This window comes from Rutidosis leptorrhynchoides, chromosome 2 (assembly GCF_046630445.1).
Source record: "Rutidosis leptorrhynchoides isolate AG116_Rl617_1_P2 chromosome 2, CSIRO_AGI_Rlap_v1, whole genome shotgun sequence".
Lineage (NCBI taxonomy): Eukaryota > Viridiplantae > Streptophyta > Magnoliopsida > Asterales > Asteraceae > Rutidosis > Rutidosis leptorrhynchoides.
The window spans coordinates 647,032,362-647,038,131 of NC_092334.1; the positions used below are offsets into that span (position 1 = coordinate 647,032,362).

The following is a 5,770-nucleotide window of genomic DNA, read 5'->3' on the forward strand; positions in this document are numbered from 1 at the left end:
ATTTTACAAACATTGCATTCGTTTTTAAAAGACAAACTTTCATTTCATCGAAAGTTGACGGCATGCATACCATTTCATAATATATCCAACTGTAATTAACTTAGTAATAATCTTGATGAACTCAACGACTCGAATGCAACGTCTTTTGAAATATGTCATGAATGACTCCAAGTAATATCTCTAATATGAGCAAATGCACAGCGGAAGATTTCTTTCATACCTGAGAATAAACGTGCTTTAAAGTGTCAACCAAAAGGTTGGTGAGTTCATTAGTTTATCATAAACATTCATTTTCATCATTTTAATAGACCACAAGATTTTCATTTCTCATAAATACACATCTCGTTTCAGGCATTTAGCAAACTGCATAGAGATAAAAATCATTCATATGGTGAACGCTTGATAACCGAACTAACAGGATGCATATAGAATATCCCCATCATTCCGGGACTTTCATCGGACATGATAATCGAAGTACTAAAGCATTCGTAACCCGAATGGGACGTGTCAAGGTCCAGGATTCGCGTCAATTTGGGGCCATTTCCCTAATTCTTAGGCTACCAAGCTAAAAAGGGGCATATTCGATTCGATAATCCAACCATAGAATGTAGTTTTGATCACTTGTGTCTATTTCGTAAAACATTTATAAAAGCAGCGCATATATTCTCAGTCCCAAAAATATATATTTCAAAAGCATTTAAAAAGGAAGCAAATGAAACTCACAATACTGTATTTTGTAGTAAAAATACATATGACTGAACAAGTGCAGTGTTGGCCTCGGATTCACGAACCTATATCATTCGTATATATATTAAAACATATTCTTGTAAACGAACAATATTGTATATATTATTATTGGTAATATAATTTTTATATTAATAACTTTTATATTTCATTATTATTATATATCCATTTTTATACATAAACTATAAATTTTGTAATGTTATGTGTATTAAATATATTTTTATGTAAAGATCATTTATTAATAGTTGTAAATATACTAGATTAAGGATAATAATAATAATGATAATACTAGTAATAATAAATGTTAATTTTTAATAATGATAACTTTAATAAAATAACAACTTTACTAGTAATGTTAAATCTTAAGAAAATGATAATTTTGTAAATTTTAATTCTAATGGTGAAAATAATGATAATAATAATAATGATATTACTAATTCTAATAATAATAATAAAATAATACTTTGCTTTAATATTATTATGATAATAATTATATTAGTGTTAATAATAATAATCAAATTTATCATAACTTCATTTTTAATTTCTCAGTTTATAACTACAATTTCTATAACTTAATTTCTTAGTCAAATTCATATTTGTACATATATTCATATAATTACAACCAATTTCACAATCTTTATCATATCATCTTTTACTATATATTTTTGTTATTAACATGTTTTATATTCTTGGAATCATAATAATAATATTCGCAATAATAATACAATAATAATAATACGACTAATAATTATAATTCTAATACTTAATGATAATAATAATAATAATCATAATATTCATAACAATTAATAATAATAATAATAATAATAATAATAATAATAATAATAATAATAATAATAATAATAATAATAATAATAATAATAATAATAATAACATTAGTAATACTTATAATGCTTATAACTATGATATCAATAATAATTACTATATTTCTAAAAATAACAATCATACTAATAATTATAATCATAGCAATAACAATAATAATAATAATAAGAATAATAACAATAATAATAATAATGATAATAATAATAATAATTATAGGAAAGGAAAAACTACCTTTAAAGCCTTCCTTTAAAAAAATGCCCATAGCCGGGCTCGAACCCGAGACATCTCGTTCCCCTACACACACCCTTACCAACTGATCTATTTCTGTTTCCTGATTATAATCCCACTTAATGAAATTTAACCCACTAAACTGTCTTTTTTTTTTTCCTAATTCCATTGACCAGAATTTCATTACCATAATTACAACATACATTGAATTAGTTTTAGGATTTATACTAACGCATAAACGATTATCCTATGATGATTAAATCATTTGAAATCAGAAAAAAAAAAGAGTTGTAACAGCTTTTTTCTAAAAACACGATGAACACAATTACTGATTTTGAAATTTAGACAGTTTTGGACCACGCTTTCAACACAAAATTTGTTTCAAATCTTCCCTTTAATCTATCTGTATCATCAATTCAATTTGAAACATCAACATGTATTCGAATTTACTCAAGAACAAATTGGTTGACTTTTGTAAAACTAACTTTGACTCAGAAATTAAAGCTCAATATAAAGATTTGGAAGTTGAGATTTTTCAGTTAGTTTGAGTGAATGCTTTCTAACAAAACTGCATTAAAGGATTTAGATATGAAACATTCTCTCTTTGTTCCATTGTTAATTCAATACTGAGACAATCTTTTGTCAAATGTGGTCCTCCACACTGCTCACAACTAATTCGTATTGAGTGAATATCTTTAGTCATCTTTTCCATTCGTCTCTCTACAGCATCTATCTTTGCGGAAATGGAATCTAAGTCATGGCTAGAATCGGCTCTAGCTGCTTTAGATGATCTAACGATATGTTTTTCTTGGTGCCACTCATGTGAGTGGGAAGCAGTATTATCAATAATTTTGTAAGCATCAGTTTCTGTTTTCTTCATAATAGAACCACCAGCTGCTATATCTATGTCTTTCCTTGTAGTGATGTCGCATCCTTGGTAGAATATTTGTACTATTTGGCAGGTATCTAAACCATGTTGCGGACATCCTCTCAATAACTTTTCAAATCTTGTCCAAGCCTCATATAGAGTTTCATTTGGCTTCTGTGTGAATGTAACAATTTCTCCTTGAAGTCTTACGACTTTAGATGCAGGAAAGAATTGTTTACGAAATTTTTCAACTAAAACGTCCCATGTATCAATCGCCCCTTCAGGTAACGATTCCAACCAATCTTTGGCTTCTCCCTTTAAAGTCCAGGGAAATAACATGAGATATATCTGTTCATCCTCCACTTCTCGGATTTTAAATAGTGTGCAGATCCTATTAAAGGTACGAAGATGTTCATTTGGATCTTCCTTCGGCGCACCACTAAATTGGCATTGATTAGTCACCATGTGTAGAATTTGTCCTTTGATTTCATAATCTGGCGCATTAATGTCTGGATGAGTAATTGCGTGACCTTGGCCAGTGCGTTTAGCTCTCATTCGGTCTTCCATAGTTAAAGGTTCCAGATTCTCCATAATTGAATTTGTTGAATCGGAATCACTAGAGGATTCTGATTTAATGGTTCGTTCCTCAACAATCTCTGTTTGAATGATTGGTGGTTCCGGAGGAAAATTTAATGGTTCAGGATCTATGAATCGTCCCTGAATATTCTCCGGATTCTCAATTGTGAGGTCGGGTTCAAAAAATGGATTATCGGAAATTTGAACTGGAGTACTTGGTCGACTGGATGACGATTCTAGAGAAAAATCAACGGCGGTAATATTTGCTAAATGTCTTGATCTAGTTACAGGGGGTGAACGTACAAAAGGTGGTGAACGTCTTGCTCGGTGCATTCACTGAATATCCTATTAGTTTTTAAAAGGAAAGAAAAATTATATAAGTTATCCAATCAATAGACTTTTCTGATTTTGCCCACGTTTCGAATAGCCAAAAGATGCAGCAGAGGGGCAGGATTCGTTTGGTCTCAATATAATTGAGGACTGTTTGGCTCCAATAACCCAGTCCACGTACAAATCCAACTATTACTACGAACCAGAAAATTTTGATGTCTATCAATTTAACCACTTAAAATAAATATTCGTAATTTTAAGAAATTTAGATAAGAAGTAGAATAAAAAATCTATGTCCTAAAACTAGAATGACGAGAAATAAGAAAGAAAAAGAGCGTGTCGGAAAAAGATCGAAAAATAAAAATAAGAAAGAAAAAGAGTGACTTATAGAACTTAAAAACACTAGACTAACCTAACCTTATTACTATTACTAACTTAAAATTATAATCGCAAATTGAGATTACTAATTGGAATGATAATTGATACATAGGTAAAAGGTGTCTAAAAATATTAAAGCTTACAAGAAAAACTATATCCCAAATGGCAATAACTTAAAAAGAAACTAAAACTTAAAAAGGCGTCGCAAAATTCTAAAGTACCTAAATCTTAGTCTAAAGAAAAGCACTTAAGGGATTTTACGGCAAAGCCTAAAAATCTAGAAGTAAAAAAAAATAACTATGGCAAAAACTATGTATTAAAACTAAATACGAGCAAAAAATACAAAAAATTACGCTAAAACAATTAAAAAAAGGGACAAAATATAAAAATATACAAAAAGTTGTAAAAAGTACAATTTTTATAAATATATTATTTTTATATTATTTATTTTATAAAACTATTAATTTTATATATATTAAACTAATTAAAACTAAATAAAATAAGAAAATTAAAACTAAATATTATACTAATAATACCCTAATTAGGGTTTAAATAATAATAATTAATTAATTACTTCGTATTAAATGCGAGATTAGGGTTCTGGTCTGGCCTGTCAGGGCGGCTCCGCGAGTTACGGTATTCGAGGCTAAACTTCGCGAGTCGCGGGGTTCCAAAATTCAACTCAGGTACAGTTTAAAATTCGACGCGTTTTTTTTTTTATATTTTTTTTTCTGTTTTCTGTTTTAAAATCTAAAATATTTATATAATAAAAACTTATATTTAAAAACTAAAATAAAAATAGAACTACTTTATAATTTTAAAAATATCTTAAAAATAGATTTATATATATATTAATTTTTTTTTAAATAAAAATATTTAAATTAAACTTATATTTTCATAAAATAAAAATAAAGAAACTTTATAAAACTTAAATATTTGACAAAATCTAAAAAATATATATAAATTTTTGTTTTCTTTTTATATTTTCGAATAATAATAAAAACGTATTTTTACAAAAGTGAATTTTAATAAAAGTAAACTAAAAATAAAAATCTTTTTTTTTAAATATTTAGCGTTGCGCTTTCGACGTTTAAGAGTTCCCCGGCAGCGGAGCCAAAAATACTTGATGTTTAAGCAGAGGGGTATAAAATACTATTAAATTTTACAAGGAAATACTATTAAATACGATATAATTTTACACAAGATATTTATTTATTTATTGAATGGATATACTTAAACCTTGCTACAACACTTATAGGCAGTGTACCTAATCGTACAGTAGTGTAGTTTTTAGTAAGTCCGGTTCGTTCCACAGGGAATCTTTTTAAACAAAGCTTAACCCTATATTAGTTTACTTTTATAAAAATACAAATATATATATAAGTAATATTATTATTATTATTATAAAGGGGGTTTTTACCGTTTAATGACCGGTTTGTCGATTTTAAAACTTTAGTCGCAGTTAAAACCAAATGTAAAATAATAAATAAATACAAGACTTAATTTAAAGCGTAAAGTAAATAACGATAATGAAATTGCGATAAATGAAAGTGCGATAAAATAAACTTGCGATAATAAAAAGTACGATAATTAAAAGTGCAATTAAATACAATAATAATAAAATAAAATGCGATAATTAGAAGTGCAATTAAATATAAAATAAAGGAAATTAAATATGAAATAAAAGAATTATGCTTATTTAAACTTCCGTAATCATAATGTTTGACGTTTTGATTTTAGTTTTATGCCCATGGGTTAATTGTCCTTTGTCCTGGATTATTTAATATGTCCGTCTGGTTTTTGTCC

The 5,770-nt window shown here is 27.5% G+C and overlaps 1 non-coding gene across 1 annotated transcript; it reads left to right on the forward strand.

The window, feature by feature from the left end:
- The first annotated feature begins 2,780 nt into the window (after positions 1 to 2,780).
- Positions 2,781 to 2,887, forward strand: LOC139895311 (small nucleolar RNA R71). The gene has a single exon (XR_011775768.1). It is a non-coding gene; the product is annotated as a small nucleolar RNA R71 (small nucleolar RNA).
- Positions 2,888 to 5,770: the final 2,883 nt, after the last annotated feature.